The sequence below is a fragment of the Oryctolagus cuniculus genome, chromosome 4, assembly GCF_964237555.1.
Source record: "Oryctolagus cuniculus chromosome 4, mOryCun1.1, whole genome shotgun sequence".
In the NCBI taxonomy this organism is placed as follows: domain Eukaryota; kingdom Metazoa; phylum Chordata; class Mammalia; order Lagomorpha; family Leporidae; genus Oryctolagus; species Oryctolagus cuniculus.
This window is the reverse complement of record NC_091435.1, coordinates 5,661,268-5,675,714: the sequence shown is the minus strand read 5'-3', so window position 1 is coordinate 5,675,714 and position 14,447 is coordinate 5,661,268. Positions and strand designations below refer to the sequence as shown.

Below are 14,447 nucleotides of genomic sequence, written 5' to 3'. Positions count from 1 at the left end.
CCACTTCCAATCCAGCTCTCTGCTATGGCCTGGGAAAGCACTAGAAAATGGCCTAAGTCCTTGGGACCCTGCACCCGTGTGGAGACCCGGAAGAAGCTCCTGGCTCCTGATCGGCGCAGTTCCAGCTGTTGTGGCCAATTGGGGAGTAAACCATCAGATGGAAGACCTCTCTCTCTCTCTCTCTCTGCCTCTCCTCTCTCTGTGTAACTCTGACTTTAAAATAAATAAATAAATATAAAAAAAAAGTTGGAGTTAGTAACTGTGTTCCTTTAAAATTCTGAAATCACATAAAATTTAAAATGTTCCGGGGCTGGCGCCATGGCGCACTAGGTTAATCCTCCGCCTGTGGTGCCAGCTTCCCATATGGGCGCCGGGTTCTAGTCCTGGTTACTCCTCTTCCAGTCCAGCTCTCTGCTGTGGCCCAGGAAGGCCCAAGTGCTTTGGCCCTGCACCCGCATGGGAGACCAGGAGGAAGCACCTGGCTCTTGGCTTCGGATGGGCGCAGCGCACCGGCCGTAGTGGCCATTTGGGGAGTGAACCAACGGAAGGAACACCTTTCTCTCTGTCTTTCTCTCTCACTGTCTGTAAGTCTATCTGTCAAATAAATAAATAAATAAATAAATCTTTAAAAAAATGTTCCAATAAGTGTGTGCCTTATTAGAAAAACTGTGCACAACAGGAAAGCCTGCTCAGTAATTCATATTACCGAATGCTACAGAGCGTCTTCTCAGGATCTAGCAAAATGTGATCTTACTGTAAGCATGTTTGTTTTCATGCGTGCCATCGATTTGCTAGTAGATATCTGTCAGTTTGCTTTTATCTATTTCTAAAACATATGGTAAGAGGCAGTTATTCTGTTATTGATCACAATAACCTCATCTGTCACAGGAAAAAACCTACAAGCAACTTGAGGTCATGTGCTGCTTTCATTCATCTACCCTATCACTAAAGAAACACAAATACCTAGAAATCCTAACTAGCATTGCGATCCCTAGCTTAAGACACTGAATTTTTGTGAACCTACTAAACTTAGAAGTTGTTTAGTTGTTTACTAAATTTAGAAGTTTATTTGGCATAGAGACTATATCATTTGGAAATAATGTATTTACAACTAGGAAGGCTGGATCAGTGAGTTGCCAGAAATTACTATGTCACTAAAAATCAGTTTTAGGTAAACTTTAGGTGCTTTTGTCTTAACAAATAGAAAGACAATTGTTCTTAATAAAAATAGCATAGTCTTTGACAAACGGTCCTAACAAAAACTAGGACCAACTGGTTTCATAAAAAGCAGTCCAGCAACAATCATATCAACACTTACATGAATTTAGTAGGTAATTCACCAAAATTTAAATGGTCATTTTTAGTATAGCCAATGTGTAAATTTATTTGGCTTACTGAAGGTATATATTTCACAAGAAAACTAATTCCTAAGGCTTTTGGATGCCATTCTGTTTTTTAGAACTCCTTTTATTGAAGTATAAATGCGATTTAATAAGCTACACATATTTAAAGTTAGATATATGCACATACGTGTGATAGCATCACAGGAAGAGAGCAAACACCTGTGCCCCTCAGAGCTTCCCCAGCCTCTCTGAATCCTGCCTTCCTGCACCTCTCTCTTCCCAGGTGACCAATGCTTTTTTTGTCACTAAAGGTTTGTGTGCATTTTCCAGAGTTTTATGTAAATTATACTATATGTACTTTTATTTGGTTTAGCTTCTTGAACTCAGTGTAATTATTTTGAGATTCACACATGTTATGATGTGTATCAGTGGATCATTCATTTAAAAATATTGCTTAGTAGCATCTGTATGCAAAAGCCATAATTTTTTTTTTTTTGACAAGCAGAGTGGACAATGAGAGAGAGAGAGAGAGAGAAAGGTCTTCCTTTGCCATTGGTTCACCTTCCAATGGCCGCTGCGGCTGGCGTACCGCGCTGATCTGATGGCAGGAGCCAGGTACTTCTCCTGGTCTCCCGTGGGGTGCAGGGCCCAAGGACCTCGGCCATCCTCCACTGCCCTCCCGGGCCATAGCAGAGAGCTGGCCTGGAAGAGGGGCAACCAGGACAGAATCTGGCACCCCGACTGGGACTAGAACCTGGTGTGCCAGCGCTGCAAGGCAGAGGATTAGCCTAGTGAGCCACGGCGCCGGCCTGGAAAAATTTTTTTTTAAAGATTTATTTATTTGAAAGGCAGAGTGATAGGGAGGGACACAGAGATCTTCAAACCACTGGTTCACTCCCCAAATGGCCACAATGCCAGGAGGGTGGAACTCCATCCTGGTCTCCCACATGGATAGTAGGGCCCCAAGTACTTGGCCATCTTCTGCTGCCTTCCTAGGAACATTGGCAGGAAGCTGGATTGGAAACAGAGCAGCTAGGATAGGCAACAGTGCTCCTCTAGGGGTGGCACCATTGTGTGGCGGCTTAACCTTCTGTGTCACAAGAACAGCCCCTGGTGAAATTTCTGTTAAAGACTTTGGCCTATTTTATTAGTAATAGTAGTAATATTTTACACAGTGAGAGAGGGAGAGACAGAATTCTTTTTTTAAAAAAGATTTATTTGAAAGGCAGTGTTACAGAGAGACAGAGAGAGAGAGAGAGAGAGAGAGAGAATAGAGAGAATAGATTGAGAGAGAGAAACAGAATTTCCCACCCTCTGGCTCATTCCCCAAATGGCTGCAATGGCCGGAGCAGGGCCTGTCTGGAGCCAGGAGCCAGGAGCTTCCTTCAGGTTTCCCATGTGGGTGCAGAGGTGTAAGCACCTGGGCCGTCCTCTACTGCCTTCCCAGGCACATCAGCAGGGAGCTGGATCAGAAGTGGAGCAGCCAGGACACAAACTGCTGGGGCCACAGGTGGTGGCTTCACCAGCGATGCCACAACCCCGGCCCCGGCCTATTTTCTGAAAATTAGGTTCAGCTGTTGTGGTGCAGCGGGTTAAGCTGCTGTCATCCCATATCAGAATGCCAGTTTCATTCTGCTGTCTGCAATCCAGCTCTGTGATGCACCTGGGAAGGCAGTGGATGATGGTCCAAGTCCTTGGGCTCCTGCTACCCGGGTGGAAGACCTGCTTTGGCACTGTGGCCATCTGGGAGTGAACCGGCAGATGGAAGATTCCGTTTCTCTCTCTCTCTCTGTTGCTCTGATTTTACTTGAAAGGCAGAGATACAGAGAAAGAAGGAGCAAGAAAGACAGATCTTCTGTCTGCTGGTTCTCTCCCCAAATGGCTGCAACAGCTGGGGCTGGGCCAGGCAGAAGCCAGGAACCAGGAGCCTCTCCTGCAGCTCCCAAGTGGGTGCAGGGACCCAAGCACTGGGCCACCTTCTGCTGCTTTCACAGGCTCATCAGCAGGGAGCTGGATTGGAAGTGGAGCAGCTGGGACTTGAACCGGCACCTATGTGGGATGCCGACATCACAAGTGGAGGCTTAACACTCTATGCCACAGTGCCTGCCCCAAATAAAAAAATCTTAAAATAAGTAAGACTGCATGTTTTCTTTTTTCAGTTTTAGTCATTTGATAGGCAACAGAAGAAGACAGAAAAAGAGGGAAGGAAGGAGAGAGAGGTATTTTCCACTTACTGGTTCACTCTCCAAATGCCTGCAACAGACAAGGCGGGGCCAGAAGTGTGGAACCCCATGGTGTCAAAGCACTTGAGCTGTCACCTGCTGCCTCCTAGGGTGCTCACTGGCAGGGAGCTGAAGTCAGGAGCAGCGAGGACCTGAACCTAGGCACTCCAAGATGGGACGTGGGCATCCAAGTGGTGGCTTTACTACTGTATCACAATTCCTGCTCGTTGCTTTGTTTTCTTACTGTTGGGTTTTCAGTATTCTTCATATATTCTGATTATAAGTTCTTTATCAGATAAATGTTTTGCAAATATTTTCTCCCCATCTGCAGCCTGTATCTTCATTCTCTAAAATTCTTTTGAAGAACAGGCATTTTTAATTTTGGTGAAGCCCAATTATCAAATTTTTTAAAAAGATTTTATTTATTTAATTGAGGAGCAGAGTTACAGACAGAGGGAGAGACAGAAAGGTCTTCCATCTGCTAGTTCACTCCCCAAATGGCCACAATGGAGCTGGGCTGATCTGAAGCCAGGAGCCAAGAGCTTCTTCTGGGTGTCCCACGCGGGTGCAGGTTACTGACCACTTGGGCCATCTTCCATTGCTTTCCTAGGCCATAGCAGAGAGCTGGATCAGAAGTGGAGCTGCCAGGGCATGACCTGGTGCCCATAGGGGATGCTGGCGCTGCAGGTAGAGGCTTAGCCTACTACACCACAGTGTCGGCCCCATTAATTTGTTCTTTTAAGGATGATCCTGGCCAGTGCCGAAGCTCAATAGGCTAATCCTCTGCCTGTGGCGCCGGCACACTGGGTTCTAGTCCTGGTCGGGGTGCCGGTTCTGTCCTGGTTGCCCCTCTTCCAGGCCAGCTCTCTGCTGTGGCCAGGGAGTGCAGTGGAGGATGGCCCAAGTGCTTGGGCCCTGCACCCGCATGGGAGACCAGGAGAAGTACCTGGCTCCTGGCTTCAGATCAGCGCAGTGCACTGGCTGCAGTGGCCACTGGAGGGTGAACCAATGGTAAAAGGAAGACCTTTCTCAGTTTCTCTCTCACTGTCCACTCTGCCTGTCAAAAAAAAAAGGATCATCCTATTGGTTATATATAAGAAATTTTTCCAGAATAGGTGTTTGGCACAGTGGTTAAGAAGCAACTTGGGGTGCCCATGTGCCATGTACGAGTGCCTGGTTCAAGTCTGGGCTCCTCTGCTTCCAAGCTGACTTCCTGCTAAAGTGCACCTGGGAGGCAGTAGATGATGGCTCTAGTGCTTGCGTCCCCCCTTCCACCCACGTCAGAGATCTGGATTGAGTTCTGGGCTCCTGGCTTTGGCCTGGTCCATTTCTGGCTGTTACAAGTATTTGGAAAATGAACCAGAAGATGGAAAACCTCTGTGTGTTAATCTGCCTTTAAAACAAACAAACAAAAAAAGAATTGAAAAACTAATAGTAGTCAAAAAGTTGCTTTAAAAATAAGTTTTGCATAACCTGAAGTCACAAAGATCTTCTCCTTGTTTTCCACTAGAAGTTTTAAATTCTACTTGAAATCTACTATACATTTCCAGTTAATTTTATGGATTACAGTATCTTTTTTTGGTATATGGATATCCAATTCTTCCAGCATTATTAGTTGAGAAGACTACTTTTTTCACTGAATCGCCTATATACCGCTGTAAAAACTCAGATTCCACGTGTGGGTTTATTTCTGTGCTCTCTAATGTGTTCCTTGGTTTTCAGTATATAAGTGTTCTACAACTTTTCTAAGATTTTTTTCCTAAGAATGTTATTAAACATTTTTTTTGTTTTGTTTTGTTTTAATTTGAGAGGCAGAGACACAGACAGGCACACGTACATGTACACTGAGAGAGAGAGAAAGAGAGAGAGAGTGTGTGTGTGTGTGTGTTTCCATCTGCTGGTTCATTCTACAAATGCCCCCAACAGCTGGCGGCTAAAGCCAGGAGCCAGGAACTAACCCACGTCTTCCATGTGGGTGACAAAACTCAATTACTTGAGCCATTCCCACTGCCTCCCAGGTCCACATTAGCAGCCAAGAACTGCTAAGACCCCAACAATCAAACCTAGGTATTCAGATGGGACACAGGCATTTTAACTGCTAGGCTAAAATGCCTGCCTCATGTCATATTTTTTAATGGTAATGTCTTTTAATTACTATTTCTAATTGTTTGCTTCCAAGATACAAATACAACTAATATTGCAATGATGACCTTTCCTGCAACTCTGCTAAACTCATTAGTTCTAGATTTTTCTGTAGAGTCTATCAGATTATCATGTCTCCTGTGGATAAAGAGTTTAACTTTTCTTTTCTTCCTGATTCAGAGCCTCTTACTCCTTTTCTTGTCTGATTGTTGGGGCCAGAATCTCCAGCACAATGACAGAAGTGGTAGTGGGAGCCAACATCCCTCCTTGTCTGGATCTTGAGAAGAAAGAATCCAGTCTGTTGCTGCTAAGTATGATGCCAGCTATAGCTTTGCCACAGATGCCCTTTATCATTTGAGGAAGTTCCCCTCTATCCATCAGCTACCCAGGGAAGTGAGTCCTGGGGCCAGTGAGAAGAGAGGAGACAAGAAAGAGGGGAGAGCGAGAGGGAAAGGAAAAGGGAATGGAGAGGAAGAGGAGTTAGAAAGGAGGAGGGAGGGACAGAGAGAGTGAGAGAGAATGAGGGAAGTCATTTGGGGCATCTACTAAAGTCCTAGGGAGGGGCCAGCACTGTGGCGCAGTGGTTAACGCCCTGGCCTGAAGTGCTGGCATCCCATGTGGGCACCGGTTGTAGTCCCGGCTGCTCCTCTTCTGATCCAGCTCTCTGCTATGGCCTGGGAAAGCAGTAGAAGATGGCCCAAGTCCTTGGGCCCTTGCACCCGTGTGGGAGACCCAGAGGAAGCTCCTGGCTTCTGGCTTTGGATTGACGCAGCTTCGTCCCTTGTGGCCATCTGGAAAGTGAACCAGCAGATGGAAGACCTCTCTCCCTCTGTCTCTACCTCTCTGTAACTCTTTCAAATAAATAAAAATAAATGTTAAAAAAAAAAAGTCCAAGGAACGTCTACTTGGAACACCCTTTCTCTACCCAGGCTGAGGAGCAGACATCCCATTGAACAGTATGAGCAGGGACCACATACTAGAGTAGACAAATAATGCTTAACCATCCCCAATCAGTTCTACTTCTGAATCTTCCCCTAAGAACCACTCAGATCTGAGTTTAGGAAAGGGTGGTCAGGCACTGCCTTGAAGACTAAAATTCATCTCCTAGCTGGTTATCAAGAGATTTTTAACAATTAAAGTAAGGCATATTAAAAATTAGTTTGCACAAACATCAGTTCATGGATCAGGTGACACTAATACCCAACTATGCTTTGAGGTTTGGGGTTCTGCCAGAGGGGTTTCAAGAAAGGGATTTTGTAAGGGAACTGAGGAAGCCAAGAAATAACTGGTTGGTTAGTTTTGCAGTTGCTGTAGTTTAACAATTCTGGCAAAAATTCCTAGGTATGTAACTAGAGATTAGTTGTTGGTTATTCATTGGCTAAACTTGTAAGAAATGCATCTGACTTAGGTTTCAGTTTCCACAGATACAGACCAAGAGCATTAGTCTCTTCACTCCAGTGGCTTCCTATTGGATTCTCTAACAGGAGGCCTAAGTAGCATCCTCCTGATTGGTGGGTGGTGAGGATCAGCTACCTGTAGACAGTCACTCAGCTGGGGGAACCAAGCGGTTCCTCCCATCACTCCTCCCTCCCCGGAGCACTGAGCCCCAGTGGCGGTGAAGACAATTACAATGGAAGTGACACTGGCCTCATCTTTCTGAGGCAAATATAGTCCTTTAAGAGGAGGCTTCTAAGAGGGCTCTGAGGGCTCCCCACTTCCTAGTTCTCCAGTGCTTGTCTAATCCCCTGCACTGCAGTGCGATTCAGGTGTCACTTCAAAGACTAGGTAACTAGAAGATTCTCACTTCTGAGAGAGATCTTCCATCTGTTGGTCCACTCCCAAGTGCCCGAACACCCAGGGCTAGGCCAGGCCAAAGTCAGGATCCCAGAACTCAATCCAGATCCCACATGTGGATGGCAGGGTTCCAAGTACTTGAGTCATTAACTGGGTGAGGATTACTAGGAATCTGGATGGGAAGCAGAGAAGCCAGGTACTGCAGCATAGGATGTGGGTCCCAAGTGGTGTCCCAACTGCTGTGCCAAATGCCCGCCCCTCCATTCTTTTTCATGAACCTGAGTTTGAGAGGCATTATCAGCAATGTAAACCAAAGTAAAACCAAGTATAATTCTTGGCTACCACTGCAGCCAGCCATGAGAGGGGTCCTGAATGCATACATCAAGTGGCTCTCTGCAGCATTTATCTTGTTAAATACCAGTTTTGTCACTTACCTGTTAAACACTGATTGGCGATGAGTGTCAGGCCTGTAATTGCACTATCAAGCTGATGAAACTTTTAGAGTAATCCTGTGTTAACGGGCCATGCTTCACTATTATCAATAAAAAAGCATGCGGGTTCCACAAATATGGATTTCTGACTATGTGGTGCATTACTAAAAAATCCAGTTCTTAGGCCAACCGCCCAATGTGCTTGATTAATTAATCAGTGTCCACTCTGTCTCCCAGGCACTGGAGTAGTGAAGATGTCCACGTCTGCCTCTCGCAGGTTCTTGATCGAGGTGTTGGGCATGTAATTGAAGCGCTATAAGCCCGCTGGCTCTGGCAGTGTACAGATCAGGCTCCTCTGGCAGCGTCTACATTTTGAACAACCAGGGTTTACAATAGAAAGCCTATCTTACCTCACTTGAAGCATAATTTTGTGTCCCTATCACCAAAGATTTTATGGCTGTTTCTTTGCTGTTATGACCCAGAAACGCGGCCCACAATCACAAACACTGTTCTAGGGGGAACATGGAACCAGGTTCATGTTATGCTGTGTCGGAACGCACCATGGTGAGGGGGATGGCTGCTCGTAAGAACAAGAAACCTTTAAATTGTGTTAATGTTATTACAGAATCAGGAGTAAGAATGTTGAAGATCAAGCGCGCATATGAATCATTTCGAATACTACGTTCAGTTGTCTTCCATCTTGCTTTTGCCACAGGCAGACAAAAGATAAACATGCGCTAAACTGTTTGAACACGAATAACTGCGTACCTGCTGTTCTTTACCAAACTTCCCTAAGATGTCTGAAGACAAAATGTTTGTTCTAAGCGGAGGGTTCTTCACACTGAAGTATTTATGAGGTTTTCAGAGTAGTACTTTTGGACATGGCTTGGTAAAGAAAATATCTCAAAAAACCTAAAACGATATCACAAAAGGAAAATGTTACAGTCTCACAAAGAAACATATTCATACATATAAGAATGTTTTGAAGCAATATTAATTTTTATACATTCATTTTTGTCATAGATTGCTCTATACGTCACACATTAAGGCTTTTTCTCTCTTGATTAGGGAGTTCTTGGTTGTAATTATGCTGAAGCAAACTGTGAAGAGTCATACACAGCAGTGCCTTTCACACTTTTTTAGGCAGAACAAAAAACCCTGGACTCACCTGCCTCCTCTTTCTTTCCAGTGCAAAGTTGAACACAAATAATTAGGAGTTTTTGGATTTTGTGTTTCTTGCTTGTAGACAAAAGTAACAGAAGACTTTGGTAGGTACTTACTGGTGGGCACTGGATCTTATTTTTAGAAGCACTGACATCAACCGACTTAGTATTAAATGCTGAAATGTATTCCTTTGGCTGAACAATCAGTCTTATGAATCATCAGATTCTTGGCTATTATTACAACCAGAAAAATCCTGATTCTTAAAGGTGTACATTCTTTAGTGAAGTTATAATAAATTCATAAGGACAATCTAGCTCAAATGGTAGCAACTGTCTTTCCCAATCCAAATTATTCTGTGGATAAATCAAGAACATGACATGCAAAATTTCCCTCTTTTTCTTAAACTTTCTCTACATTCCTGCTACGGTCTGAACGTGAGTGGCCCTCAAGGCCCACGTTAAAGGCGCGTTTCCCAGGGCGCCATTGCTGGGAGGTGGTAGAACCTTTACAAGGGGGGCTTTAGGTTCCTGGGGGCCTGCCCTTGGAAGGCAGTTCTTATGTAATCTCTGGAGTTTCACAAGAGGCTTGTTAGGAGACCCTGAGTTGGGCCTACCCTTTCTCTCTGCTTTTGGCTCACCACATGAGGCCTCCCCGCCATGTGCTCTGTGATTGCCATCTGCTGCTCTCACCACAGCCAAACCAGTGGAGCTACTGATCTTGCACTTGAACCTCCAAAACTATGAGTTAAATAAACATCTTCCGTCACAAAACTAGATATCTCAACTATCTGATTATGACAAAAGGCTGATAACGCAACTATTCCCTTCCCTACTTTTTGTCTTTAGCACATTTCATCATCTAACAATACACATTTAATTAATAAATTGTATGTACTTCTGACTGCATCGTCGACTGCAGAATCTCCAGTGCCTAGGAGTGTTCAATAAATACTGATCAGTTTTCAGGGCGCTTCTGTGCTTTGTTAATTCCTGTCTCCAAATCCACTGCTTTGTCTCCATACCACTTCTCACTCTTGTCAACCCAACTCCAAGTGTTCTTAATGCTCTTAATGAATGCTTTCCCAGTATTATTTATAAAAACATATCTTACACTAAACACTTGCCTTATGCTTAATGGTGAAACATTAATTTACACTGCTATAAGGACTAAGAAAAGGATGCCTATTATCACAGCTGTTAACATGGTCCTGGAGGTACCAGTCAATGCCATTAGACACAACAAAGAAATGAGAGGTGTATCAGATAGAGGGAGCAAAGCACAAGATAAGCCTGGTGCTGTCAAGGAGTCGGCTTGAGGAAGCACTCACTGGTCAAATCTAAGATATCTTGAGCTCGCAAATAAATGAGGATTTAGAATTACAACCCACTGAATAAAACAGGAATCCATGAGCCCATACTAATATAAATGAATCAATAAAAGACAAAGGAAGAGAAAGCACTTTCTTATGATAGAAACAACTACTGAAAATAAATGTACAGGAGTGGCAGAAATAGCTAATTCCTGTTTAAAAACTACATCGAGGTGGTTCAAACAGGTGAGAGTTGCCACTGGATGCTAAAGGTCAGTGAACGTGAGTTGATAAGGAGATTGATTTGCAGTGGTATCAGAACATCACTTCCCAAAATACAAACCAAATACACAGGAAAACAGGCGACTTGAACAGGTGATCAAAGTTCACGTTAGCTGGGGGTGGGACAGGTGGCCCTCACGCGTGGCCCTGGGCACTGAGAAAGGCAGTGTCATTGTTGTGACCTTGCCAGCAGCTCAGCCGAAGTCTGTCAGGAGGAAACATCAGCCAGACCTAAGCTCAGTGTCTTCCTATAGAATGAAAGGCCTGAGCTCATTAACACAAACTCTTTGACCCAAGGTTAAACAGAATGTTAAATGAATAGAAATGATCTGCCCTTGCTTAGTAACAAGGTTTTCTACAGGTAAGACGAGCAACTCCTAGAGCTGTCAAGAATACCATTTCAAACATTTTATCTACCTTTAAGACTGTGTGTCCCAATTTTTTGCTTCAGAAGTTTGGATAGTCTAAATATTGATGGAGGAAAAATATTAAGAGTAGCAGGGGGTCAGCGCTGTGGCACAGCAGGTAAAGCCATTGCCTGTAGTGCCAGCATCCCACATGGGCACGGGTTTGAGTCCCGGCTGCTCCACTTCCAAGCCAGCTCTGTTATGGCCTGGCAAAGCAGTGGAAGATGGTCTAAGTCCTTGGGCCCCTGTACTTGTGTGGGAGACTCAGAAGAAGCTCCTGGCTCCTGGCTTCAGATTGGCCAAGTTCCAGCCATTGCAGCTATTTGGGGGAGTGAACCAGAGGATGGAAAACCTCTCTTTTTTCCTCTGCCTCTCTGTAACTCTTTCAAATAAATAATCTTAAAAAAAAAAAAAAAAAAAGAGTAGCAGTACGCCAAGGAAGGAAAAGGACTGTGAGATAAGATATGAGAGTTATATTCCCAGCTCTGCCAATCCAATAAGCTGTTTGGTCTTAATTGATTAAAGTAAGAAATTAGTTGATTTGCAATGATTTCTAAGCCTTGGTTGAGCCATCAAAATTCATAACTGAAATATTCCTCTGTATGCCAGAAACTTCAAGATTTGAGAATAAGAAAATATGTCATGTTCAAAATTAGGATGGCCATAGACTAGCTATGTAGGTTTTGACCATTTAATAATTTTTATGTGGGTATTTATTTTTGATGAAAAGCTTGAATTTATTTGACTGACCCTGGACAGATGCGCCTTCAGGCTAAGCAGCTGTGTGTCTCTGCTTCCACCAAGTGGTGGCTAAGGCCACGTGCGGCTGTGCCAGTCCCGGGAAGGCCCCAGGTCACTTCAGGACTGCCAACATTTAGCTCCCCTGTGCCACATTTCTTGTTAATATCCAGTGTTTATCTCATCTTTTTTTTAACTAGAATTTTCATCCTTTCTTAATAAAAGGATGAGCTGAGATGGAAAGGGTCAGAGGGAACTGACTAGACAGATGAGAAGAGGGAGAACACTGCAGGCAGAGAGAAGAGTGCCGCGGCCTGGTGGGCAGGGGAGGCCCAGTGACAGAGGCCAGGTCCCAGATGGGTGTAGGGAGGTATGTGGGGGTGGACTTGGAGCATACTTATTTCCATCGTTAACCCAAGGGCAATGGGAAGCTGGCAGGAAGCAAGAGACAGGGCTGGGGAAGCCGGGCAGAGTTCGCTCTGCCTTCTGGCGGGGTTGTTCCGGCTGCAGAGGAGGAAGGCCGAGGGTGAAGCAGGGAAGCCAGTGCAGCTGTGCTGGAGGCTGAGCGAGGGCAGCGGCTTGGACCAGGGACCAGGGACAGGGACAGGGACCAGGGACCATGGAGATGCGCCAGGTGCCCAGGAGACAGCACCAGGGCTTGGTGATCCACTGCATGCTGGGGTGAGGGAGACGGTCAAGGAGAAATCCTAACCTTAGGTGAGAGATGTCCCAGCTGGGGCTGGGTGGTGGGCATGGCTTGCCTCGTGCACGCTGATTTGGAGGTATCTGAGTGACGTCAGGAGTGACGCCGCTCGCTCGCTAGCTGGACGCGGGGTCAGGAGAGGAGACCAGGTGGGAGAACTGGGAGTCAGGGGCAGACACCCGGCACTGGGAGCTGTGGGCACACGCGGCTTTGTGCCTCGTGTCAGAATAGAGGGGCCCAGGGGACAGCCGACCGAGAACAGACACCCAGCCCTGGAAGTGCCCCCATCAGGGAGGCCTGAAGAGGAAGGCGACTCGGGAGAGCACTTGGAAAGCAGGCGAGGGCGGCGGTGCTGCTGCTGGCAGAAGCCAAAGCAAGCCGGTGTGCAAGAGAGATGGGGACAGCAGCGCCCAGTGCTGCCGAGAGCCCAAGCGAGCGCGGCCCGCGGACGTCCGATCACCGGCGTTTTGTTCCAGAGATGAGGGTGGACGCCAGGCCGCAGTGGGGTGCAGAAGGAGACGGGGAGTCTGGGATCCCTGACAAGTCCGCCTCTCGGAGGGATGCGGGCTCAGACTGCAAACAAAGGTGGGGGGACCAAGGACCTCGGCGCAGGCCTGGCCATCTGTGCCCATTTCAACTGCCCCCTCTGGTGCTTCTCTAAAAAGGAGAAAGCGGGGGAGCAGGGCTCGACTTCCTGCACTACTGCCCCCCTCTCTCCCCCAGCCGGGGGAAGGTTCTGGATTCTTCTGTTCCGCGCGGTTTCAAGGCGGTTGGCACGGACACCGGCGGCACCGTTCGACTTGGAGCTTAACACAAGCTTGCCTACTCCACCTAAGAGCTGCCGTTCTCCACGCGTGTGCTAAAAACATGCACCTGGGAAGGTAAAATCCACGTAACCCCTTTCGCAGGGGCTGGGAGAGACCATTCTGGAATCCGCTCCGGGGCCCACGTCATCGACCCCGGCGCGGCCGGCTGGCGAGGCCCACGCCGGGCAGGGGCCGGCGCTGGGGGCCCGGCGACCGCGGACGGAACTGAGCAGGACCCAGCGCCGGGCTGCGCCGGCCAAGGGGCTGCGGGCGGCGGCGGTTACCTGCTCCGCGCGTCTCCCGCAGCAGCGCCAGCCCCGCAGCCTCGGGGATCCCGAGCGTCACCCCGGAAACGCGCGCGCGGGGCCTCCTGGGATGCGGCGCATGCGCACTCGCGGGCAGGGCGTGGCGGCGCGCGTGCGTCGTGCGGGGCGCGAGCGCGGGGCCGCGCGTGCGTCGTGCGGGCGGTCCCGTGAGGCTGTGGTGACCGCGCCTGTGGGCGCTCAGGAGCCAGGGCCGACAGGCGGGTGTAGACGCCGGCACGGTGCGTGGGAAGCGGGTGGACCGCGAGCACGGGCCAGGGAACGTGTTGAGTTTACATGATAGGCAACGGCTTAATGGCTCTACTAAATAAAGCACTCAGCAAATAGGAAGTCTAAACTCCACAGGCAAGGGCTACCTAGATAAACAAAATGGGCCGGCATCCCATATGGGCACTGGTTCGAGTCCCGGCTGCGCCATGTCTGATCCAGCTCCCCGCTAAAGCACCTGGGAAGGCAGTAGAAGATGGCCGAGTCCCTGGGCCCTGCACCCACGTGCGAGGCCCGGGTGAAGCTCCTGGCTCCCATCGACGCAGCTCTGACCATTGTGGCCACTTGGGGAGTGAGCCAGCAGAAGGAAGAGCCCTCCCCTTCTCTCTCGTGTAACTCTGAGTTTCAAATAAATAAATCTTAACAATGATCAAATAAAAAGATGTTCAACTTCACTCATGTAAATTCTAAAACCATTGAAGCTGTAGTAATCTGTAATTCCTATTCATTTGACAATTTTTAAAAGGAAGAGTTTTGGAGAGGTCTTCCATCCGTTAGTTCACTTCCCAAATGGCC

The 14,447-nt window shown here is 47.2% G+C and overlaps 1 protein-coding gene across 5 annotated transcripts in view; it reads right to left on the bottom strand.

Annotated features, from left to right (window-relative positions):
• Positions 1 to 13,757, bottom strand: part of LCA5L (lebercilin LCA5 like) — a 50,381-nt gene extending 36,624 nt beyond the window's left edge. For 3 of the 5 annotated variants that reach the window (XM_051833557.2, XM_051833560.2, XM_051833563.2), the window contains exons 1-2: positions 13,626 to 13,757; positions 8,701 to 8,844 (exon numbers count right to left, since the gene is read on the bottom strand). The gene's annotated coding sequence lies outside the window, so the exon portion shown is untranslated. The other 2 variants (XM_051833558.2, XM_008251479.4) reach the window with 2 other exon arrangements.
• Between the last annotated feature and the right edge of the window lie 690 nt (positions 13,758 to 14,447).